The sequence below is a fragment of the Python bivittatus genome, unplaced genomic scaffold (assembly GCF_059951505.1).
Source record: "Python bivittatus isolate LINGU-HERP-01145 unplaced genomic scaffold, Pbiv_v1 ctg000170_np1212, whole genome shotgun sequence".
Classification (NCBI taxonomy): domain Eukaryota; kingdom Metazoa; phylum Chordata; class Lepidosauria; order Squamata; family Pythonidae; genus Python; species Python bivittatus.
Genome location: NW_028277039.1, coordinates 1,874,359 through 1,901,163, shown reverse-complemented (window position 1 = coordinate 1,901,163; position 26,805 = coordinate 1,874,359). Strand labels below are relative to the sequence as shown.

General features: G+C 43.1%; 1 protein-coding gene across 3 annotated transcripts in view; it reads left to right on the top strand.

The window, feature by feature from the left end:
- GARRE1 (granule associated Rac and RHOG effector 1) overlaps positions 1 to 26,805 on the top strand; it is a 144,600-nt gene that overhangs the window by 78,737 nt on the left and 39,058 nt on the right. The gene's annotated exons all lie outside the window — the stretch shown is intronic.

Sequence of the window (26,805 nt, the reverse complement as noted above, 5' to 3'; positions counted from 1 at the left end):
CAGCTATGTGCCAACTACCCTTTCAACAACCTTCCCTAAAAAAGGAAGGTTGGAGACTGGACAAAAGTTATCAAACCCTGTGGGGTCTAAGGATGGCCTCCTTCAAGGCAGGTGGCACTGCCCCTTTCATCAGAGGCAATTAACCATCACTTGGACCCGACCATATGCTGCCTTCGGGAGGCCTTTGTAAGGTTCGCTGCATTCACCGCTGAACAGAAACTTTGTGAGGCACAGGCTCGGATGAAAGCTAGTTTATTCAGGCATAATGCGCAGCGGTTACAGACAAAGACAGGATTGGCCTTGCACAGTTTCTTACAATAGTTTTATAGGGTTCCCCCCTACCCACAGTACCCCTCGGTTCCGTCCCTTTCCCTTGCCCTGGGCTACCCATCTGTCCGTTGTGATCTTCCTTCCTGCCCTGATGGCAGATTCAGCCGGTTTCTGTTGTGTTGTAATCTTCTTCTTTTGTCTGCCTTGCCCTTGCATTCCTGGAGCTTTTCTTATGGTGAGTTGGAGTGGCTGTTTTAATCTGGTTTCTGATTGCCTCTGGATTGCTCTGCTCCTGGTGTATGGTAAGCCGGAGTTGCCTGAGGCACCTGGGGAGCCAGCTGTGCTCCAGTTTGCCACTTCTATATTTTTTTTATTTTTTACAACAAACACATACAAACAATAACATAAAAAACATTAAAAAAAACCATCTTCCATTTTAAACCGTGTGTCAGCCAGTTACCAATCATTTGTGCCATCCTTTCATAGTCTTCACTCATCATTTATATAGAATCTCATGTCATCTATCTAACATATATTTATATATTTATCAATTATCAATTATTATTCATTTGTTACTAGTCTATAACATCAGCTTTCATAATAAGATTTATATCATTTTTATCCATTGATTATATATATATATATATATATATATATAGTAATTTGTATCAGTTTGTCAAGTTTCTATTATATAATTTGCTGATCTATTACATTACTATATCTTTTCATCCAACCATTGATAAAACAGATCCCATATCATATAGAATTGTTTATCTTCTTGCTCTCTAATTTCAAATGTTAATTTACTCATCTCTGCACATTCCATAATTTTCTTAATAACTTCCTCCTGCATAGGTACTTTTTCATTTTTCCAGTTTTTAGCAAATACAATTCTAGCCGCTGTCAAAACATTTACAATCAAATATTTCAGTTCTTTACTATATGTTTCAGGTATAATTCCTAATAGAAATGTCTCTGGTTTAAAGTCTATATGTTGTTTTGTCATTTTTTCCAACCATGTGTGGATTTTAGTCCAATATCTTTTAGCTTCTGGACATGTCCACCACATATGGTAATATGTACCGGGCTTCTGATGACACTTCCAACATTTATCAGACTTGTTCTTATACATTCTCGCAATCCTTGCTGGAGGTAAATGCCACCTGTAAAACATCTTATACAAGTTTTCTTTATATGCAGTTGACATTGTCATTTTATAGTTTTGAGACCATAGTTTTTGCCACTTCTCTAAATCAATTCCATATCCAAAATTTTTCCCCCATGCAATCATTGTATCTTTAACCTGTTCTTCCTCCATCTTAAATTCTAGTAAATGTCCATAAAGTTTTTTAATCACCTTTTCATCAGTGCCCATCAAAATTTTATCTAAAACAGTCAGCTCATCATAGATACCTTCTGTTTTAAAATCTTTATCAAATCTAGATTGTATTTGCAAATATGAAAACCAGTTCATTTTTATACCTTGTTCTTCTAACGCTTGCATAGTTTTAAGTTCACCCTTTTCATTCAATATCTCAGTATATCTAACTGTTTGTTCCTTTTTATATGTTATTGGATAAGAAAAAGCTTCAATAGTGGATATCCATCGTGGAACTTTTAAATAATATTGTCTTCTTATCTTCTCCCAGTTTAAAAACAATGCCTCTCGAATATAGTGCCTTCTAAAGTAGCCCTGTGTTTTCGTTCCCTTATACCATAAGAAAGCATGCCAGCCCAACAACAGGTCATGTCCCTCTAAAGTCAATAGTCTATTATTTCTTAAAGTTATCCAGTCCTTTACCCACATCAGATTTGTCGCCTGATAGTATAATTCCCAGTTAGGCAAGGCAAACCCACCTCTTACTCTTGCATCTTGTAGTAATTTAAGCTTTATTCTTGCTTTTTTGCCCTGCCAGATATATTTCAATACAATTTTATTTAAATCATCAAAAAACTCTTTCCCTAAACGAATTGGAATTGTCTGGAATAAATATAACATCCTAGGCAATATATTCATCTTGATAGTGGATATTCTCCCAGTCATTGATAATTGTAAATTCTCCCATTTTGTCAGATCTATTACAATCTGTCGTTTAAGTTTAAGATAATTATCCTCCTTCAATGTACTACATCTTGGTGTAATGTATATCCCTAGGTATTTAACCCTGTTTGTAACCTGTATTTCCAAGACTTCTTCCAATTCTTTCTTTTGCCTTGCTAGCATATTCTTTGTTAATATCTTTGTTTTGTCTTTATTTATTTTTAGTCCTGCTACTTTTCCATATTCTTCTATCTTTTCAACTAATTTAGGTGCTGTTTCCAGTGGGTCCTCTAGTATAAATACTAGGTCATCTGCAAAAGCTTGCAATTTGTACTCTTCCTTTTTAATCTTCATTCCTTTTATTTCTTTCTCTTCTCTTATATTCCTGTTCAACACTTCTAGTGTTAAGACAAACAACAAGGGCGATAGTGGACAACCTTGTCTCGTCCCTTTTGTTATGTCTATCTGTTCTGTTAAATCTCCATTTATCATGATTTTTGCAGTCTGTTTATGATATATTGTTTCAATGGCTTGGGTAAATTTTCTACCAAAGCCCATTTGTTCCAGTTGCAGTAGCATAAATCGCCAATTCACGTTGTCAAAGGCTTTTTGTGCGTCTAAAAATATCAGGGCCATTTGCTTTTCAGGGTGTGCCTCATAGTATTCCAGTGTGTCCAGAATTACTCTCATGTTGTCTTTAATTTGTCTCTTTGGCAAAAATCCGTTTTGATCGGCATGGATAAAATTATTTAAATATCTTTTTAGTCTTTCTGCCAATATTGAAGCAAAAATTTTATAATCTGAATTTAGTAGAGATATAGGTCTATAATTTTTAACCTGTTGTGGGTCAGTGTCCTCCTTTGGTATAAGTGTAATATATGCTTCAGTCCATGTTTGGGGTCAGTTTGCCACTTCTAGATGACTCCCTGCTGCGAGTTAACTGCCCGTCCCCTGTCGGTAGTTTATCTGCAGTTGCCTTGTTTCCTGCCTTGATCACCTATTGCCTGAGGCGGTGAAACTGACCAACTGAGGCTCTGTGCTAAGCAGTGTGTGCTTCCTAGGCTGAATCTGACAGCCTTGACCAGTCAGGAGGGTCCAGAACACAGGTGGCTGAGCTGATAGCTACAAGGACCCTGTACACTTCCTCAGGATCAGCTGGCTCCAACTCCTCCCCAAATAACAAGTTCAGATGTGTCTTAGTTACTTCCAAAGGACCTGCCCAGACAGAGTCCAACTCCAAACAAAGTTGAATGACTTTGTCTAACAGATATTGAGAATGTTCCTCGCACCAGCCCTGCAAGAATTCTCTAGTTCCTCCTTACCCAGCAGGGATCTGGTCACCTGAAACAGGACCACCTGGCGGCAATCTACTGATGCAATAAGAGCGGACAAGTAGGTTCGCTTTGTTGTCCTTATTGTCACAAGGTAAGTCCTAATAAAGGCTCTTACCTGTCCTTGGTTGGTCTCTTTGTTTTTCCCCAGCGATCCTCTTGACATCTGTTGCATTGGTTCATCTTTTGGAGCTCCTTAGTAAACCATGGTGGTCTACAAAATTTGCAGCCATAGAGAGTGTGCGTGGGTGCGATCTGGCCCAAGGCTCCTGTCACATGCTCATTCCAAGCTATGGCAAGAGCCTCAGCTGAACTATGTGCCCATCACAGAAACCCAAGCTCCCTCTGAAACCGCATAGGGTCCACCAGTCATCTGGGGTGGGATGATTGAATAGGCCCCACCTCACTATAGTTAGGAGCAGCACATGGCAAGGAACTAACGTTAACATTCCTGAACTCTAGATCACAACACCACTGCCCCAGACAAAAACCAGACCCAAAGTGTGACCCCTCTCCCGCAATGTGAGTCAGGGCCTACATATCGGTGGTCCTCAAAATTTTTCAGCGTAGGTGACGTTATGTCCATTCCTTTGAAAAAGACTTACTTTCCATTTTAGGCAGATAGTAAGAGCCTTACAATACATCCCTTCATCCTATGCTTAAGTCTTTGATTCTTTTCCTACCCAAATGTAGATCATGTGTATTTTCCTTGTTCTAACCCATCTTATTATTTTCTGCATATTTTTCCAGCTTGTCAATAACTTCCTGATACCATTCTCTTTGCTATCCCCCCCAAATGTGTATCATCTGCAAATTTGAAAATCACATTTTCTGACTGTGCTGTTCAAACTATTTATAATTTATAAATATCACAGAGCTTCCACTTGACACTTCCCACTAGGTACATGTATACTAATCATAGATTTGTTTGATGCATTTGTTCAACCAACTCTTTTTTCCATCTAATGGTGGTGGAGTCCACAGCCCATAGTTTGCCATCTTCTGGGAAATTTTGTCAGAAGATTCGCTTAAGTCATGGTACATGTGTCCACCTCATTTCCTTGCCACCCACCCACCCACCCACCCATCCATCCATCTCTCTCTCTCTCTCTCTCTCTCTCTCTCTATCAAATAGACCAAGTAGATCTTTTATTGGCAAGTACAAAAGCAGCTGTTGCCTTTAAGATGGTAAAATTTTGTGTTGTAACTAGTGAGTCTGCCAAATGACCTTATAGGAATTGGGTTAGTGATGAGTTATTCAGGCCCTGAGCTTTATCTGGATCTTGCCAGTATGTTTTTGTGTTGATACTTTGCTTTGTTATCATCTTATTCTGGCCTGGTCAGAATATTTTATTCTTATATTGACTTTGCTTTCTGAGTTTAATAGCGAAGGATTTAGTTTTGCTTTTCTGCAATGGAGTCTAATTTAAATGATATCTGTTTGTGGAATAGAAAGGAGGAAGAATACGAATAGGTTATCTTGAGGATATGATTTTAAAAATACTGTTGCAGGGAGGTTTTGAAGGATCCAGTCTTTGTAAAGTAAGGATCAGTTTTTTCTTTCATAAGTGCTTGTTGAATAGCAAGATTGTGGTGTTCCAGCTTAGTGCTGTCTCTTTATATATATTATATTGCCAATAGCTTTCCTCACATCCCCTCCTTAAGCCATGTATTGCTTCATGAGTCTTCTGTGTTTTTGTAAAATAACCCTAGTAAAAATATTTCATGTTCTAAATTTGCAAAACTGTCCTGTGTAACAGTACTGTTAGCTAAATCTTCTGTATTCTTGTTCTCTATATCCATCCCAACAGTTTGCCTCAGGCATTTCTGTACTAAATGAAAATGACAGGTGTCACTTTATTTTTGCTGTATAGTTGCTATGCTGATACCACATGTGCTACCTTGCCATCTGCATTAAGACATACATAGTCAGATGTGCATTTTCTTTTAGCTTAATACTAAATATACACACAAGATTTCTAATGTGGAGTGTGTAAGTATATATGCATAAAGTTAGAATATGTCTCCCTTTATTATAGATAGCCTTGGTTGTTCTCAGTTGGTCTTTCTGTCTGAGTGTAAGGTTAAAATGTTACTTCTAGTGTTCAGAGCTGTGAACTTTAAATAAATAAGTTTTATTGTTATAACCATAGGTCATACCAATGTAACATAGGATAAACATAACAACAATAAAATAAGGTAAAGTAATAACAAGAGTGTTAGATACAAAGAGGTCAAAACAAGATAAAGCCAGGGCTACGATTAAGAACTTAAAACTCTTTCTGAATTTAAATAACAACAAAGGAAAAGTAGCAACCTGACTACTAATGGTTGGAAACACAACTGCAAGAAGATATTTCAGCCGTTCAGGGTCTGAGCCCTTGAATTCACTTACCATCAATAATTTGCCCTAATCTAAGTAAATGGGGCAGTGGAGGTGAAGTGAATAATTTCCTCCACTTGACCAGTACCACAGGGACAGGGTGCTTGCAAACTCTCCTTTCAAGATATGCTGAAGGCATAATCTGCAAGTGAAGGAGGCCTTTCTCAGCGGGGTGCTGGCAATGTTAACCAGATACTGGGAGAAGCTTCTATGTTTTTATAGTGAGGAAACCAAGCTGCATGTTCTTTATAAGTAAGGTCACTTAGGCAGATTTAGGTAAAAACATTCTGATGGTAAGATCTGTACAACAGTTTATGTACATAGGCTGTGGGTTCTCCATCTTGGGAGGTTTTTAAGGAGAGACTGGACAGTCAACTCTTGGGGATGATTTGACAGACTTCTGCATATTTTAGAGGGTTAGAATAGAAAATTATTTCCAATTCCACAATTCTATGTTTCTATCAGTGGATTTGCAATATCCATAAGAAACGGTGGTCTTCTGTGTGATTATTGCAAATTGACATCCTCAGGACTATTTTGGTGGTTCTGTACAGAGTATTGATGTAGGCAAAATGAACAGAAAATAGGTTGATATTACAGTGGAACCTCGGTTTACGAACTTAATTCATTCCGTGACTCTGGTCGCACCTCGAATTGGTCGCAACCCGAAGGAAATTTCCCCATAAGGTTCAATGTAATTACCGTTAATCCGTTCTGGTGTGGAGGACAGGGAGGTGGCTATTGCTTGGAGGGAGAGTCCCCCTCCCTACGACCACGTGTCAGGGGCGGAAAATGGCCGCGGACCACGTGTCAGGGGTGGAAAAATGGCTGCGGACCACGTGTCGGGTGGAAAAATGGCTGCGGACCTCGTGTCAGAGGCGGAAAATGGCCGTGGACCACGTGTCGGGCGGAAAAATGGCCGCGGACCGTGTCACGGGAGGGAAAATGGCCGCATATCCTGTTCGTATCCCGAGGCAGAGTTCACAAACTGAGGTAAATTTTTTGCAGCCGGAGCTGATCGTAACCTGAAAAGTTCGTTAACAGAGGCGTTCGTAACCCGAGGTACCACTGTATCTTGAAGGGACTCTAAAAGCCTTCAGGCCTGCTATAGTATACAGGTAGTCCTCGCTTAATGATTGTTTGTTCAGTGATCATTCAAAGTTACAACAGTGCTCAGTGAAGGGACTTACGACCTGTACCCGAAGTTAAGGGAGTCAGTTCACCTTTATGACCGGTTGCCAAGTGCCTTGCGGTCATGTGATCGCCATTTGCAATCTTCCCTTCCAGCTTCCCCAGAAAGTCAATGGGGAAGCCGGTAGGGAAGGTCGCAAGCTGCTACCACTTGGTGAGAAGACTCCCTCTCATCTCTGGGGACTGCCTGAAAAGGCTTTGTGCTGAAATCTAAGCAGTGTTTTCAGCCACAGAGGATTTTTAGCCCCAGAGTGGAGAGGCTTCTGAAGCCTCTGGGGCTGAAAATCCTCCATGGCTGAAAATCCTGCTTGGATTTCAGCATGGACCTTTTTCAGGTAGCCCCCAAAGCTCCGTGCACAAAACATCCCAGAGCTTTCAGGAGCTGCCTGAAAAAGGTCCATGCTGAAATCCAAACAAGATTTTCAGCTCTGGGGCTGAAAATCCAAGTGGTTCTGAGGTCCTCGCACTGCACCACTGTACACCCTCCCCGACCCTCCCACACACACCCACACACCCCCTCACTCCCTCCCCTACCTGGCAGCACCTGGGGCTTGCAACTTCCTGCCAGCTTCCCCACTTATTTGATTGTGGGAAGCCAGCAGTAAGTTGTCTTGCCGAACGACCAGGGCATTCACTTAACAATGGCAACCGGAACTACCGAGATTGCAGTCGCTAAGCGATGCAGTCACCTGATGTTTCACCTAACAACCATGTCGCTTAGCGATGGAAGTTCCAATCCCAATTGTGGTTGTTAGGCGAGGACTACCTGTACAATGTTATGGGAAATAGTAGCTTTGTGTTCCCGATTGGTTTGGGGCTTCATATTAGATGAGATCATATTCTACATTATTGCTGTTCAAATGTTTCTGTAGAGTAGAAATGGAGGTTGAATTTTTTTGGATTTTCCCTAATTGTGAACTTTAACTGCCTTATGACAGCTTTATTTAATTTTATGTTATTTATTTATTTATTGTATTTATGTTCCCCTTTTCATTCGGGAAGCCCAAGATGATATATGTGATTATGTTTGTATCCCCCACATTGTATCAAAATGGAAGTTGAACTTTTCCTCAGTCCTTGTCTGGTACTATTGCTAAATCACACTGGTGTGCTAGTCAGAAGTAATTAAAATAATTTTCAAAAATCTTTCTGCCCTTTTAAGCTACTGCAGTTTCTTGAGATAAATATGGGACTCAAATTTAAAATTAACTGAAACTTCTCACACAGGCTTTGGAACTTTTTCATCTGAAGCTTGTAAAAGTGCATCCTATCTCCAAGTAGAGGACTGCTATCAAGAAGTACGGGCTAGGGGCATATCCCAACTGTCAACAATACTGTAACTCCTATTTGGAATCGCATTCAGAGTTGCATCCTTAATATACACTTGCTTCATGGCTGTTATCTCTTCCAAGCTCTTAGAAGCCTCTCTCAAGTGAAACTTTGACACCCAACCCTGCTTGTCCCTCGTGAATGTATGTTCTTTTTTTAATTTATATTTATTAATAATTTTCATATAATAAAAGACGAATCAAAAGGAAAAAGAAAAGGAAATCCAAAAAAGTGCAAGAAAAAAAAAGAAAATTAAAGTTAAGAAATATATAAATAATTTGTGAACTTTTCAAGAGATAATTACAATCTTATTGTCCTTCCTCCCTCTTAAATATTTTACAGATCTCCATGCCTCCTCATTTAGTCCACATCTTTCTCGATCTTCAAATCCATAAATCAACAATTCATTCTTTTCTTCTTTCAGCAAAAAGTCCATTTAAGGTTTTTAGTCTTTCAAAAAAGTTTTAGTTGTTTGTTCTCTGACCAAACAGGTCAGTATTTGCCATTTTTGCAAATTCTGACGTTTTTACAATCCATTCCTCCACTGTGGAAATTTCATTATTGTTCCATCATTGTGCATAGTCTTGCTGCAGTTACCATATACAATATCAATCTACCATGAAACTTTTCTAATTAATTGTCCATGAATTAGAAAGTGTTCTGGTTTCTTAGCAATAAAATAATCTTTAAAAATAGTTCTGGTTTCTTAGCAATATTAATCTTTAAGATCCTTTGCATCACTATATGAATTTGTATCTAGAATTTCTTGGCTCTCTCACAAGTCCACCATGCATCCTGATGTATGCATGTTCCATCCTGACCCAGATGCTCAGCAGCTGCCATCTCCCCACTCCACCAAGGTCAAATTGGGTTGTAATTGGCAAAACCCCCAAAACGGCATCTCTTCCACTATTACATTCTCTGTGCAAAAGTAAACCTCTTCCTTTTATGCAAATGGGGATAGTTTGGGCACAGAGACAGTCTTTTAAGATAAGAAAACTCAATCTTCCTGCATCTCAATCTGCAACAGTATAAGAATTTTGAAGGGGAAAAACACTATGTTAAATGTATATAGAGTTGTATGTTCTGAAATTTTGTAAATTTAGTCACATGTGTTGATAATCTGCTCTATAGTCACAATTTGGTTCTATTTATCATGGCTGGCATAACCCAAAGAATGGAGTTGCCATCGTGTGCTCTTTAGTCTATTTTCAAAGTACATATGGAAGGTTATGTAGATTAAATACATTATTTTAAGTTAAGTGAATTGGATTCAAAACTAATACTCTTGTTTCTTTAAGAAGTTTTGTAAAGACACTAACTGGTGCAAGTATTTTCTTGTATCTTAGCTTAATACTTAAAATAGTGAAACTTCATAGAGAAGTCAGTCAGCATACCTAAGCTGTTAGGTTTAAACTTCATACGAAGAAAGGAAATGATTGAATTGTAATGGAATGTCAGAGGAGACTAGATGAAATGGACAGGGAGGAGTGAGCCACTACCACAAACAGTTTTACTTAAATAGATTTAGGTTCTACCATTTCTGACCAATTCTTGTTAATAAATCTGTTGAAGGGGAAAAGTTAAGAAGGCCAAATGTGAGAACCTGCACTACTCACTTCCCAATAAAGGTGCTTTCAATGAGACTTCAGTAAGTCCAAAGTAAAGTTCTTTTATTAAGAAGAAGTGTATAGCCTCAAAGCATTGCTGAAACTAAAGGCCCGCACGCACCAATCTTTTCTTAACCCCCTTTTCCCTTCACTCCCCCTTCCTAGACAATAGTCCTTCTTTCTAGTTTCTCCTGGTTTCACGCTGGTATGACCTTGGCATTCCTCAGAACAGATAACATAGCATCTGCCTCTAATGGTTTCTTCTTCTGTTTCTCTCCCCCCCCCCCTTCTTGTAATGGCAGAACCGAAGCAAGCAAGCTAGGCACAATGGATAATAATTGTGAGGTTTCTGACATGCTGCCCCTCTGGAAAAAGGATTGGTTCAGGTGCTAGGAGTGAGGACCTGGAAAACAAAAACAATAACCATACAGAACAATTGAAATGAGTTGCATTAAACTATATATATGTATTCGCTTAGGTTTGTCTGGATAACGTTTATAAAAGTCCTTAATTAGCTTCGGAGCTTTCACATGTTTTTCCTCCACCCATTTGGAGGAAGGGATTTAGGAAAATGTTTCCACTGAACCAAAAATTGTAATCTTCCCCTGTGCTTCCTAGCATCTAGGATTTCTTTGACTTCAAAGTGCTACTCCCCTTCTATCATGATAGGATCAGGTGTTGATTGGGTGGGATGCCATTTAGGTGATTCTTTGTATGGTTTCAGGTGGTTGCAATGAAATACAGGATGTACTTGTCTAAGGTTTTTTGGGAGTTTTAGTCAGAAAGATACTTCGTTGATGATCTTCTCTATGGGGTAAGGACCCAAGTACCTGGGTGCGAGTGTCTTTGATGGCTGGGTAGATTTGAGGTGTTTTGTGGAGACGTACACTTTGTCTCCCTTTCCATGGTTTTTCAGGGGACTGTTTGCAATCTACATATTTTTTATAGTTCTCTCTAGTTCTTGTAAGGCAGTGTTGATTATTGGCCAAAGATCTGCCATCTGTTGAACCCATTCGTCAGCTGACGCTACTTCAGTAGGTTTTTGAGGTAATTTGGGGATGGGCACAAAGTCTTGTCCCATAGCTACTTTAAATGGGGTGAAGCCAGTGCTGTGGTACACAGAGTTGTAGGCTACTTCTGCTAATGATAGGAGCTCAGCCCAATTATCTTGCTGGTAGTTGACAAAGCACCTTAAATATTGCTCTAGAACTGAGTTCAGACGTTCACTGGATCCGTCTGTCTCCGGATGATGACTCGAACTCAGAGCTTGGCTCGACCTGATTAGCTTCACAAATACTCTCCAAAACTTTGAAGTGAACTGGATCCTCCATCACTGATTATCCTATCAGGGACCCAATGAGCTTGGTAGACGTGCTGTATAAACATCTTAGCCAGCTTTGCTGCCGACAGAATAGAGGAGCATGTCCCATTGGTTTCCCCACTCGGTTTTTAGACATGGCACAGGTGGGGCAGGTGGCTACATACTCCGCTATGTCTTTCCTCATAGATGGCCACCAAAATTGCCTCCTAAGCAAATGCAAAGTCTTTACAAATCCAAAATGTCCCACCATTTTACTGTCATGCCCACGCTCCAAAATGTCTTTCTGAGCCACCTCAGGCACATACAATTTGTCCCCTAGCCACCAAGCCCCCTTGTCATATGTTAAAGAGTCTTTGTTTTTCTGGAATCAGTCATCTTCCTCAACCTCGTGATTCAGTTTAATTAATAAACTTTCCACTGGTTCATTCATTTGCTGGTTGGCTCAGGATCGGGTTATAGCCACCAGCCCTGGGTGAGGGTCTGGAATTATCAGGACTACCACCCCCTCCTGCTGGCTGTTATGCTGTGGCATCCTGGAGAGGGCATCGGCTAGGAAGTTCTTCCCTCTCAGAATATATTTCAAGGCAAAGTTGAAGCATCTAAAAACTGAGCCTACCTCAGTTGCTTGGGGGTTAATTTCCTGGGAGCTTTTAAAGCCTCTCAGTTCTTATGATCAGTCCAAACTTCAAATTGATGAGGTGACCCTTCTAGCAAATGCCTCCATGTTAGAAGCTCCCAATGCACTGCAAATGCTTCCTTCTCCCAAACCAACCAACGCCTTTCAGTCTCAGTAAATTTCCGAGAGATGTAAGCGCAAGGCTTCAGACTTCCCTCCTCTGTTTTTTTGCAGCAAAACCACTCCTATAGCTACATCCGAGGTGTTGGCTTGAATTACAAATGGTTTTTCGGGATGGGGATGTTTGAGAATTGGCTCTGCAGTAAACAGTTTTTTCAACTGATCGAAGGCAGCCTGACACTCCTCAGTCCAGTTCAGAGGCGCCCCTGGCTTTTGTGCTTTGGGTTTTTCCTTCCCCTTTGTTTCTAGCAAGTCAGTTAAAGGCAAAGAGACTTGCGCAAAGTTAGGAATAAACTGATGGTAGAAATTTGCAAACCCCAAGAAGCTCTGCAGTTGCCTGCGGGTCTTGGGCGCTTCCCACCCTGTTACATCTCACACTTTGGCTGGATCCATCTCGATTCCCTTCTGTGAAATGGGATACCCCAGATAGTCCACCTGACTCTTGTGAAATTCACATTTGGAAAGTTTGGCATACAACTGAGCATCAAGCAGCTTTTGTAAGAACCTGTCTCACCAATTTCACGTGCTTCTCCGTTGTTTCAGAGTAAATCAAAATATCATGTAAGTACACCAAAAAACCCCAGTACAAAAATTCATGCAACACCTCATTTATCAATTGCATAAACACCCCCAGTGCTCCCGACAACCTGAACGGCATGACGCGGTATTGGAAACACCCCAGGGGACCCAGCTGAATGCTGTCTTCCACTCATCCCCCTCCCTGATTCGCATCCTGAAATAAGCAGTCCAGTTAACTGAAATTAGGTCCAGTTTTGTGAAAATCTTGCCTTTCGACAATTGAGCCAACAAGTCTTTCATCAGCGGGAGGGGGTACTTATTCTCTTTGCAAATAGCATTCAACCCCTGATAGTCTGTACATAGTCTCAGGGCTCCATCTTTGTTCTCCCTGAATAGCATGGGGGCTGCCATCGAGGATTTTGGCAGCTAGATGAAACCCCTCACCAGGTTCTTATCCAAAAACTGTCTCAAAGCTCCTAGTTCTTTTGGTGTCATAGAATAGATTTTACGTTTAGGGAATTTCACCCCAGGTTCAGTCTCAATGGCACAGTCCATTGGCTGATGGGGGGGTAATTGGTCGGACTCCGTCTTGCTAAACATGGCCACCAAATCCCAGTATTGCTCCGGGATCAAGTCCTGACATTCAGCTAAGCTGGGCTGGAGTGCTCTTGATTTTGCCGTCCCTAACGCCGCCAGCTGGGCGTCTTCCTGGATCTCGACCAAGGGGGTATAAATTCCATCTTTAAACACCAGACTACCTGTTTCCCAGTCCACCTTGAGGTTCCAGCGCTTAAGCCAAGACAGTTCCAAAATCAATGGATGAGTGGCATTTGGGGCCACCAGGCATTTCAGAGTCTCTTGGTGAGTCCCCACTCTCAGTTCAAAGTCTTCAGTGCGATACTGCATTGCCCCCCTGCCCACAGGCGACCCGTCTAACTGATTAAACACAATGGGTGTTCTCAATTTCTGCACCTTCAGTCCGAGTCCATTCACTAGAACCGGATTAATTAAGCAACGGGTGCATCCCGAGTCTATTAAGGCCATTAAATGTGCTTTGTGGGTAGTTCCCAGGGCCCTCAATTTCACCCCAACTGTCATAACACACCGTCATCATCCTCATCCAACTCAGCCTCCTCCTCATCAGACTGCTTTTCATCCACCTGCCCCCAGGGATGCTTTAGGGCAGGTGGCTGGCGTTTCCCGCCGCCTGGAATTCCTCCTCGGAAGAGCCCTCTTCAAGCACCACTGGGTGTTGGAATTCCTTGTCTCCTCCCGTAGCCATGGTTCCTTTCTTCCCAGGCCTAGGACCTTTCGGCGGCTTCCCTGGAGGCTTGCCAGTGCTCATGGTGTTTTTCAGGCAGTCTGCTGCCAAATGACCCGGCTCTCCCCATTTGAAACAGCCGCGCTCACCGGTTCACTGCTCGTGACCGCCTTCTTTCCCCTGGCCTCTGGGTCTCCGAGATTAGGTCCCTGGTGCACTGGCAACCTTGTGGCCACGGGGGTTTACGGCCATCCAGTCAGCTTCCACCACTACAGCATGGGCGATCCACTCTTCTACCGTCCACGGATTTGCCCAGGAATATGCCAGCTGCCACAACTCCGGTCTTAACCCTTTTTGGAAACATTGCACCTTAAACTGCTCAGGCCAATCGCGAAGTTTTCCCGCCAGGCTGCAGAACTGCAGGGCATAGTCTGACACGGAACGATTACCCTGCTTTAGGTTTTCCAAGGTGGTTCTTGCTTTTATTCCAGCACCAGGATCCTCAAATCATCTCCGTAGCGCTCGCATGAATCGGTTGAAGTTAACGAGCTCTGGTGCTCTAGCCTCGTGCATCTTAATTAGCCACTCCGCTGCTTGTCCCACTAGAGCGTGAGACACATATGCCACCCTCTGCACGTCGTTCGGGAACAGGTGGCCGCAGTTCTCCATGCAGATGATTACATGGGCGAGGAAGCTCGCCAGCTCTTTTGGGTCACCGCCATAATTCACCATAAGACCCCAGCATTTGAGCAGGTCTGCCTGGGGTTGAGCTGGTTGGACCGGAGTGGGCCCCTCTTCCCCATCGCTGACCAGCCCCTCTTCTACACGCTCTTCACACTCCCCATACACGTCATTGGGAAAGACGCTCTCAGCACTGGAACCTTGATCATGGATCATCAGCAATCTTGTCACCAACTCTCCCAATGCCCACAATTCGCCTTTAATGGTGGTAACGTCAGCTTGCATATGGCCCATGGACCCCTCCAGGGCATCGACCCTTGTGGACTCTACTTCATCCGCAGCCAGGGACCATCGCTCCTCAGGATCCTTTCCCAAGAATGACACACCTCGGTATCTTGCCAACTCTTGGGACGACTTCCACCCTTGGCCCCGTCGCCATTCTTTATCAGCCGCTAGAGTCAGCCAAGCCCCAGGTCTCAATAGCCTGTCGATGTCTTCCTGCACTCCGCCAGTAGCTCCATATTCCTCGATCTCCTCCTCAATTGTGATGGCTCAGCGGTGCTGCAAGTCTGTTACTGTAGATTCTCCTCGTTAGGCTTTCGCCTCGAGTAGAAATCCAACCAGTTTGGAGTTTCAGCAAAATGTGAGAACCCGCACTACTCACTTCCCAATAAAGATGCTTTCAGTGAGACTTCAGTAAGTCCAAAGTAAAGTTCTTTTATTAAGAAGTATACAACCTCAAAGCATTGCTGAAACTAAAAGTCCGCACATGCCAATCTTTTCTTAACCCCCTTTTCCCTTCACTCCCCCTTCCTAGACCATAGTCCTTCTTTCTGGTTTCTCCTGGTCTCACACTGGTACGACCTTGGCATTCCTCAGAACAGATAACATAGCATCTGCCTCTAACAGTTTCTTCTTCTGTTTCTCCCCCCCCCCTTCTTGTAATGGCAGAACCGAAGCAAGCAAGCTAGGCACAATGGATAATAATTGCAAGGTTTCTGACACCATATGTACTTTTGTTTTGTGAAAAGCTTATGCTTACCATTCTCTTTTTTTGTAGAATCTTCAAAATACTGGGATCAATTAATTTGGTAAAAATACATTTCAACGGAATTCTTTCCCTAGCATACTCTTTTCCAGATTCCACTGGCAATTCCACTGGCCTCTTTGGTTAGTACAGGTGCATGACAAAAGTAGTAACTGAAATTATTTCTGCGTATTTAATGTGACATCTGTAATAGGATAGTCATATGAAACTTTATTGGAACACCTGAATTTTATTTAAATTTGCATATGAATAAAATACTGAAGGTTGGATTAGGTGACCTTTGAGGTGCTTGCAGCTGTATGAGTCTGTAAAAAAGCATATTTATTCTAAGAAACAGTTTCTGAGCTATAGCTGTTAAAAAGTTGTTGTGACAACTTTTTAATGTATCAAAAGGATTTTAATTTAAGACTAATAAAAGCCCTGTTACCAGTAAGTTTTCCACAGGTGATCAATTGATTGGATTTAGGCACTGCCCCATTCCAGATCAATTCTGAGTGGCTCACAGTATAAGAATAAATACAAATATACAATCTAAATAGAAAATATTAAATAAGATGGTGGTGAATCCAGCCAACAACATGAAAAGCTATAATGCACAGCAAGGGGCTCCAATCACCCTAGCCCAGTGCCTAGTAGAATAGCCTGGTCTTTAAGCCCTCCAGAACACCAGCATGTTAGGAGCCACCCAGATTTCAAGGGGAATCTCATTCCAGAAGGTAGGCACCATGACAAAGAAGGCTCCGGGATCTCGATAGGTGGCATTGCTTGATCAAAAGAACCCAGAATACACCAGTCCTGTCAGATTGAACTATCTGGACTGACATTGGAAGAGATCAGCGGTCCCTCAGATAACCAAGCCCTATGCCATTCTGTGAATCGCACATGGAATCATACTGGGAAGCAGAGGTGTTGCATTGGCATGTTGAAGCATGCCCATCACTGCCCTTGCTGCTGCATTCTGGGCCAGTTGAAGCTTCTGAGTGGTATTTAAAGGCAGCCCCATGTAAAGTGCATTGCAGTGATCAAACCATGAAGTGACTAGGTGATATATTTCTAAAATGCATCATGTCTCCCTGTAAGACTTTTTCATTTTCTGCTGCACCCAGGAAAGTCATCTGTAAATTTTCCATCAGATGCACCTAAAAAGGCAAAATAATTTCCAATGTCTCCTGGGATAGAACACTTGCCCAGGTCAGTGGCTGGGCCAGGAAACAAACAATCCAGGTACTGGTTAATGCTGAAATAGTGCTACGACTCTTTTGGTCTAGGATTCTACTACAAGTCCAGATTCTTGTCCCAGTGATTTTATGAAAAGGATACAGGGGAGTAAGGTTGAGACCCTTCTTATTCTCTGCATAGATCCAGTCCATGAGGCCATCATTTCTTGGAAGGAATAACAGGGGTGTTATAACTGTGTCACAACAGATGTCATGTCTTGCTACAGTCCAGACCAGTGAAGCTAAAGATAATAGCTTTAAGTCACTTGTAGTCATTGATCTTCATTTATAGCCATCGATGTAGCCATAGAATACATGTAAAAGCTACAGGCAAAAGTTAACCTGATATAAATTCATGGAGGTATATCAGAAATCCCTCATAGCCACATCTGAGAAGCCACGTCCTTGCTACAAGGTGTTTTTGACTGAGATCTCTGTTTGAGAGCAATCTTAACATTAGCTTCAAGTAAAATGGTATAATGGCTTTGCTTTAAAATAACTTTTAGTGTACTTCACTAACACTTTCTTCTCACCACGTCAGCTTAAAGGCATTAAAGTCAGGCCACAAAAGAAAAAGATGAAAGGAGTTATTCTGAGACCTTCTCACTTAGAATTATGAAATATAAAGGAACAGACAAGACAGAGTTCATCTAGTCCAACACTTTCTAAGTGCCTCTAGAACAGTGATGGCAAACCTTTTGGGCTTGGCTTGTCAGAAATTCGGAAAATGCCTAATTTGACTCTGCTGGTGTGTCACACCCCCCCTTGAACAAAAGAGAAACAATTCTTTACATATTGATTTATTTTAAAAAATACAGTCCAATCATGTATGGTGCTAAGTATTATATAAAGAAATGTCAAATAATTATAGAAATGAAATACAAATAAAACACACTCAATTTATTTGGTAACACAAACAGGGAGAATAGTTGTTGGGTGTTGGTGAATGCTGGTATGTCACCCAAAATATTGTGGCGTGTCACCTTTGGCATGCATGTCATAGGTTTGCCATCACTTTTCTAGAATCTACCTCTACAGCATCCCTGACTGATGGCTATGAAGCCTCTGTTTAAGCACCTCCAGTAAAGGTGGGTTCACCACCACTCGAAGTCTATTCCAATGTTGAACAGCTTTCACTTTTAGGAAATTCTGATATCCAATCCAGTCCAGCCACATTCAGATGTTCAGTTGAAATATGCTTGCTTGTAATCTAAGCACGTGATTTCTTGTCCTATCTTCTGGAACAGTTCTGTATGATTCAAGGTTCTACCTTGAATAGAATTTACCCTCAGTGATGTAGTCAGTGTAATCAGATCTGATGCAGCTGCATAATCCTTCATTGTAACTAAAGCAAGAAAACAAGTTATATTCTTCTTGTCTCTAGGTCAATGCCTCAAACAGATTCTCTTAAGTTTTTCTTTCATTGCCCCTTATTTTCTTGGCTGCTCTCTATCATATCACTCCTGTTTGTCTGTGTCCTTCAGAAGCCAGAACTAAATGCAGTATTCTAGGTGCAATCTGATTGTTGCACAATAGAGAGGAATTATGAACTTTATCCCTCCTAAATCCTGCTGTGCTGCCTCACTGTGTTGGGGGGGTATTCCTGGGAGGGAAGAGCAAAGAATCTTGGGAGTGTATGTCAAGAGTATATATTCTCAGCAGTGTCACCTAAGGTGTGACGGTCATCCCAACTGCCCAGCTAAAGCAAACAGGCACCTGTATTGGGCAGCAGAGATATAGGAAGATGCCGGAGGCAAAGGATCACTTTAGTGACAATGGCAAAGGCATCAGTTCATATTACGTGGGAGAAGGCAATGGTAAACCACTCCTATATTTCTACCAAGAAAACTGCATGGTTAGAAAATATTAAACAATTGGCAATGTAGTGTCAGGTGATGGTCTCCTCAGGTTGGATGGCACTCAACATGCTACCGAGGAAGAGCTGAGGATCGTTTGGAGTACTAATGGTGTTTATGATGTGGCTAGATTAAAAGCCTTTGGGACATCTAGTTGCTGATGCCATACAGGAAAAGAAGATCCGAAGCTGCAAAGACAGAATTACAGTAGGAACATGGAACATAAAAAGCACGAACATGGGAAAGCTTACCATGGTGAAAGATAAAATTAAAAAATTAAAATTTGACGTATTAGGCAACAGCGAATTGAGAAGGACTGAGATCGTACACTTTCAGTCAAAAGACCACACCATTTATTTACTCAGGACATGAAAAACAAAGAAGGAACAGCATTGCTTTTATAGTTAGGAAGGGCAAGAACAGTACTTGGCTACAGTGCAATCAATGACCAAATAATATTGATTAGACTTTGTGTACAACCCTTTAATAAGACGATCATTCAAGTTTATGCTGCAACCACTGATGCAGATGGAGAGGATGTTGATGAGTTTTATGATCAAGTTCAATTCAAAATCAACAGAAAACTCAAGCAAGATGTGCTCCTTGTGACTGGAGGCTGAAATGCCAAAGTTGGAAACATGAAAGAGGAAAATGTAGTTGGATTATATGGCTTAGGAAACCGAAATGAAGCAGGAGACTGACTTATCGATTTCTGCTACTCCAGTGAATTCTTCGTAGCTAACGCTGTCTTGAAACAACCAGACACCTCTATATGTGGACATCCCCAGATGGAGTACATAGAAATCAAACTGACTATATTATTGATAAAGGAGGTGAAGGAGCTCATCAAAGACATGGGCAAGTACTGACCATGGAACAGATCACAAAGTGCTCATGTGGAAGCTCCAAGTTGAGCTAAAGAAGAAGAAAGCCAGTCAATTTCCATGATACGGTCTTGAGCATATGCCCACCATTTTCAAAGAGAATACAGTGGTACCTCGGGTTACAAATTTAATCCATTCCGTGACTCTGGTCGCAACCCGATTTGTTCGCAACCCGAAGCAAATTTTCCCATAAGGTTCAATGTAATTACCGTTAATCCGTTCTGGCGTCCGCAGACCACGCATCAAGGGCGGAAAAACAGCCGCGGATCATGCGGCAGGGCGGAAAAATGGCCGCAGACCACGCGGCAGGGCGGAAAAATGTCCGCGGACCACGTGGCACGGGCGGAAAATTGCCGCGGACCACATGGCACGGGCGGAAAAATGGCTGCGGACCACGTGGCATGGGCGGAAAATGGCCGCAGACCACGTGTCACGGCGGAAAATGGCCGTGGATCTGGTTCGTACCCCGAGGCGGAGGTCGCAAACCGAGGTAAGTATTTGCAGCCAGAGCTGGTCATAACCCGAAAAGTTCGTAAGTAGAGGTGTTTGTAACCCGAGGTACCACTGTACCAGGAATTGCTTTGGTCCTGAAACTCATTGATAGAGAACCAGGGGAACTGTGGAATGAATGTAAGGAAGTCATTAAGGATGGATGTGAAAACATACTACCAAAAATGAAGAAACGGATGTCAGAAGAAATAATAATTATTTAATAATTATATTATTATTAATATAATAATATTAATAAAAATAATGGAAAATTGCCTGGAGGTTTGGAGGAGGAATGGACAGTTTGGAGATGTTTAAATAGACTGTGCACTGGTTTGGGTAGAACTAAAGATCAAATGGAAAAATGGGGGTTTCTTCCTGAGGACAAGGATATTTATTGTGAATGTGGCGCTATTCAAACAATTATCCATCTTTTGCAGTGCCCCTTGGGATTGACATGCACACAGAATGACTTGCTGGTCGGAAATACCTTTGCTATCAACATGGACCAGCATTGGGCAAGAATTACATAAATCTATATTTTTATTAAAGTTTTTAATTTTTTAAAATTTAGATTAATAATTATCTCCCTTCCAGTTCCTGCATTTCTGACACAAGATGAGCCGAGAAGAGAAGCCAAAGCCAAGAAAGATAATAGTCTCAGAGAGGAACTTAACAAAGAGTTTCAGAGAGCTGTTAGAGAAGAAGCAGTATTACAACAACATCTGTAAAGACACTGAAGATGGAAACAGATATGGAAAAACAAGCAGCAGAAGCAGAATCAGTAAAGGTTCTAGTCAAGGCATGCCAGCAAATCTAGAGAACAATATAGTGGCCAACAGATTGGAACAGGTTGATCTTTATTCCAATACCAAAACAAGGAGACTTAACAGTGTGTGGAAACTATCGTGCAATATCCTTAATTTCACATGCTAGCAAAATAATGCTTAGGTTCATCCAACAGAGATTAGAGCCCTGTATGGAAAAAGAGATACCAGATGTTCAAACAGGCTTTAGAAAAGGCCAAGGAACATGAGATGTTATTGCTAACACATGCTGGATAATTGAGAAAGCCAAAAAACATTAAAAAGTCAGTATGTGTTTCATTTATTGGAGAAAGACCTTTGATTGTGTCAATCACATTAAGTTGTAGAATGTGCTTAGGAAAATGGGAATCCCCGAGCATTTCATTGTCCTCATGAGAAACTTATATACAGGTCAGGAAGAACATGGTGAACGAGACTGGCTCCAGGTTGCCAAAGGAGTCCGACAAGACTGTATACTCTCCTCATATTTAGTCAGTCTATATGATGAATATATATTAAGGGAAGCTGGATTGACACTTATGATGCTTCAGAAGACCTCATTCTCCAAATCGCACACCCCATTCCTTCTCCAAATAGCATGCTTGTTCTCGTGAGACCTGGGGAAGACCAGAAGGTTTCCGAAGGATTATGAGAATGGGGTGTGGAATTTGGAGAAGGAATGGGGTGCGTGAATTGAAGAATGGTGCGAGCAGCCTTGGGAAAAAGACCTGGCATAGCCAGCAGCTGCCTCACATATAGTAGGATCAGGCCAGGCATGCCACATCAGCAGTGGGAGGAAAATGGTGACGGTCAGCTGGGCACGGCAGAGCCTGTGAAGTTTGGTGACAACTGGGGTTTTGCACAATGGTGCTAGGGTGGCTGGCTGCAGTGTGGAGCTTGAGGCAGCATTTCTCAGTGGCAGTGGCGGCATAGGGGCTGTAGTAGAGGCCTAGGCGCGGTGGCCGCTGGCTGAGACTGCTGAAGGCCCTGGGCTTCCACTTCAGCCCCAGCTCTAGTGCCACTGCTGCCAAATGCTGCTGTGCAGGGTGGCCAAAAGGGCATAGATGGGGAGGACGTAGGTGTTTTGGGTAGTTGCGGAGCCCCTGCAGTCATAAGCGCTGCTTGGCTGGGGGGCTGAGACTTCCAGGGGTAGCTGCAGTTTTGCACTGTGCTGCAACACCCCCAATTTGTGTGCGGCCTGTGCCAGGCTTCCCAGGGCCTTCCCCTCCCTCCTGCGACACCCCCACTCTCCTTACGTGGGACTCCCACCACTAAACAACCCTCAATTCTCAGTTAATGATAGCACCCAGGAGTGCCAGGATTGCAGTCACTAAGCAAAGCAGTCATTTAATATTTTGCTTTACGACCACATCACTTAGTGATGGAAATTCCGGGCCCAATTGTGGTTGTTAAGCAAGGACTACCTGTTACAACTGTCATGGCCTCAGAGTCAGGCTCCAAAATGCGGGCAGATCAGGTCCTACCCTGTGTTGTGCCCACTGATTCAACAGCCACTGAATCCAACACTGACACCCTCTCAGGCCCCTCCTCAGCCAGCACTGATCCTTCTTTAGCCAATATGGGTGTCAAGAGGCAGGGCAACCCCCTCCGCCTGGCCTGAGAATCCTGCATCCTGTCAAAATAAGCGCCTCGCAAGCAAGCGAGGGGACGTGGTGGTGTAGCGGCTTAATGACGCTGGAGTTTGCCAGGCAGAAATGATCGACACTCCAGCGGGTTGAGCCCAGCTCCACATGATAGGGTGAACTCCCGTCATTCGTCCCTAGCTCCTGCCCACCTAGCAGTTCGAAAGCATACCGTCTCTGAGTAGATAAATAGGTACTCCCATTTCGGTGGGAGGAAACACTGGTGGTGCTCTGCGTGGGGAACAGGAACTGGTGCTGGACCCACCTAGATGCGATTGGTGGAAGACGCGACGCAAACGTCAGGAAGATCGGCGGAGGAAGAAAGCCCGGATGATCCAACTTCCATGCGACCGCTGCTGGGCAAGTAGAGAAGATTAGTAATTGTAGAGAAATTAGTAATTGTTAATATATAAATAATGTTGTACGCCGCCCAGTTGCTTGTGCAAGATGGGCGGCCATATAAATATGATGTATAAATAAATATAAATAAGCAGCAAGACACTGACTCTGCAAGCAAGTTGGTGCTTCATTATTGGCAACCGTTGAGCAAGGAAAACCTCAGCTGTGCACACTCGGTGGGGAGATGATTTAAACTGTTCAGGGATTGCCTTCCATTGCTGGAAGCAACTTCAGCATCTGGCTTTGTGCTTCATGAATTCCTGCTCTTGACTCCTCCCTTGTTTCAACCTCAGTGTGTTCCTGACCAAGTTTCTGGCTCATCCCTCAGTACTTTTCAAGCTATTGTGTGGTATTTCACTATGGACTGTCTGACTTGGATTACATCGTCTTCTCAGCCTCTAGTAAGCTGTTGTGCACATGCACGCTCTTTCTCCTGCTCCCCAACTTCTGTTGCCTTCCCCCCACCCGTCTGCTGCCATCTCTCCTTCCCCCCCGTCTGCTGCCATCTTTCCTGTCGTCTTCACAAGCCTTGCTCCAGATGCTCCACTCCTTCTACAGTATGTGTTTTCCCACCCAGCTGCTCTGCAAGCCTCGCCCACATCATGCCAGCACTTTGCCTGCCAATTATATGGACGTTTTCTTCTTTTGCTGAAGCCAGGACATGAAAATAACAATCTTGCAAGTCTGATGGTGCTGGACCTTCTCCTCCTTCATAAAATTAAGTAATTTAGGGAGGCATCTTCCTGAGCTGGTTCCAAATATTATCTTGTAATTCTAGACTTAAAAACTGTTTCAGCCCCTTTTGCCTAGATAACAGTTCCTACATACCTCTGTCAGTGTCATCTTCCTTGCTGTCTACACGGTCTGTGTCCTTTGCTCCCAGATGGATCAGTAGGAAGGGATATTTGTCAGTAGGCTTAAGTCTTTGAAGCCTTTCTGTCACATTCCAGATATGTATCCCAGGAAGACTGGAACACTTTTCCTGATAGGCTATCTAGCAGACAGATTGTGACTTCAGTCTCATTGTAGTACTCAGTGCTTCCTCCTGTTCAAGATGGAGGCACAACCCTTCCCTTTGCAGAGCTGTAGAGTCCTCTTCCACAAGACCTGAGACTTGTGGCAGCTGCTCTTCATCCAGAAAATCCTCAACAGTGACCTAAGAAGTCATAAAGTCTAACCCCCTGCACACAGCAGGATTCCCTACACCATCCCTGATAGATGGCTATTCAGTCTCTAAAAACCTCCAGTGAAGGGGAGGAAACCACTCCGTGAGTAACCTATTCTACTGACTAACAGTTCTTACTGTCAAGAAGTTCTTCCTAATATCTAATCTGTATCTACATCCTTGAAGTTTCATCCCATTAGTTCTAATCTTATCTTCTGGACTAGTCTTATCTTTTGGAGCAAGTGGGAATAAGTCAAACCCTCTATAGTGTAACACCCCTTCAGGTATTTGAAGACAATTTATCATGTCCCTCTCAACCTAAACATACCTAGGACTTATAGGACTTGTTTTCTAGTCCTTTCACCACTGTAGCCCTTCTCTGGACTTGGTCCAGTTTATCAATGTCCTTTTTAAATTGGGGTATACAGAACTGAACACAATACTGCAAGTGATGTCTGACCAAGGCAGAGTAGAGTGAGATAATTAATGGAGTGAAGTTTTAGGGGATTTGTCTTCTTTGTGTCACATTTCTCCACCTTTCCTTTCCTTCTCTTTAGCTTTCTTCTAACTTCTGGGGGCTTTTGGTGCTTATATGTCCCTCACAAGAACTTTCTATGCCAAATCAAGAATTTTCCATCTCCTCAGATAAGCTGGAGATTGGACAGTTTTGCTTCTAGCCCCTTCACCTTCTCTTCCAGTAGGTCAGCCAATGTAGAAGGAATGTAAGGGTAATTATGTAAATGCCAGCTTAGCTCTGAAAGGGAGGAGATGGTGAGAAAGGAGGTCAAGATTGCCCTGCCATGATTCTCTTTGTTATAAGAAGGGGACTTTCAAGATTCTGTGGTTATACCCTGCAGCAGTAAAGTACGCTTCTAATAGTCATAATGGAGTCTGTTTCCTGATATGGGCTACATCAGAGGGCTGACAGTCAGCATGTACTTGCAGCATGGATAGTTCTTGTTTTCAGGAAGGAAAAGAGATATGGCATGTCCTCTGCAGGTCCTGAAAGCAGTTCTCCCCAACTCCACTTTCCTGTGATGAACAACAAACGATAACATTAATTTCGCCACCCTTATTGTGTTATATTTCTCCGCTCTTATTGTGTCTATGGATAGTCATCCAGTGACCTTATTTTGGGTGATCTGGTCCTTCCTAGGAGGGAATAATACTGAAGCTACACAGGAGGGGACACATGGTTGGGTATGGGCAGTGGTCAATTCATTATTAAAGGAGGGAGTGGTTCCACCAGCATTTAAGGAGGCAGTGGTGCGCCCCCTCCTTAAGGGGCTTTTGCTTGACCCAACTGATCTGGACACCTTTTGTCCAGTTTTCAACCTCTCTTTTTTAGGAAAGGTGGTGGAGAGAGTGGTAGCATGGCAATTGCAGAGGCCTCTGGATAAAGCGGATTATCTGGACCCCTTTCAGTCAGGGTTCAGTCAGGGGTTTGGAACTGAAACGGGATTGATTGCGCTCTTGGATGACCTGTGGCGGGAGCGGGATGGGGGTAGTGCATCCATCCTTGCTGTTCTTGACCTCTCAGTGGCATTTGATACCACTGATCATGGTATCTTTCTGAATTGGCTTTGGGAGTTGGGTGTAGGCAGCACTATGCTGTCCTGGTTTTCCTCTTTTTATGTCAGTTGGTGTTGATTGGGGGGAGAGATCCAGCCCATGGCCCCTATTGTGTGGGGTGCCTCAGGGCTTGGCCTTCTCTCCTCTCCTATTTAACATCTACATGAAGCCACTGGGTGAGGTGATCCGGCAGTTTGGGGTAAGGTACCATCAATATGGGGGACGCAGTTGCGCAGCAGCTTAATGACGCTGAAAGCTGCCGGCCAGCAATGGTCGACATTTCAGCGGTTTGAGCCCAGCTTTCGCGCAGCAGAGTGAGCTCCTGTTTCCTCCCCAGCTCCTGTCAACCCAACAGTTCAAAAACTTACGTGAGTAGATAAGTGGGTACTCTCACTCCAGTGGGAGGAAAAATGCTGGCAGCGCCTTGCAAAAGGAGTCAGGAGCAGTTGCTAGTAGCGCAGAAGCTGCGCACGCCCGAAAAAGGCGCAAAGCAATGGAAACCCCGCCTCCTGCACTCGCCAGCTGGGCTCCACTCTAGGAAGGAGGCAATGGCAAACCATTTCTGACAACTTGCCTTGAAAACTGCAAGGACTCATCCAAAGTAGTTACTGTAGAGTCGGTAACGACTGAGCGCAGTAAAAAAAAAAAAAACCATCAGTATGCAGATGATACCCAGTTATATATCTCTACTCCAGGCCCACTGAATGATGCTATGGATGTCCTATCCCAGTGTCTGGAAGCTGTAGGGGCCTGAATAGGGTGCAATGGGCTCTGACTCAATCAAAGCAAGATGGAAGGGCTTTGGGTATTTGGTCCTACTGGGGATAAGGATTTTCCATCTTTGGTATTGGATGGGGTAGCACTGCCCCAGGCAGACCTGGTGTGCAATCTGGGGGTCCTCTTGGACTTGTGGCTCCTACTCAGAGCAGGTGGCAGCCATGGCTAAGAGGGCCCTTACACACCTTCGGGTTGTGCGCCAGTTGCACCCATTCC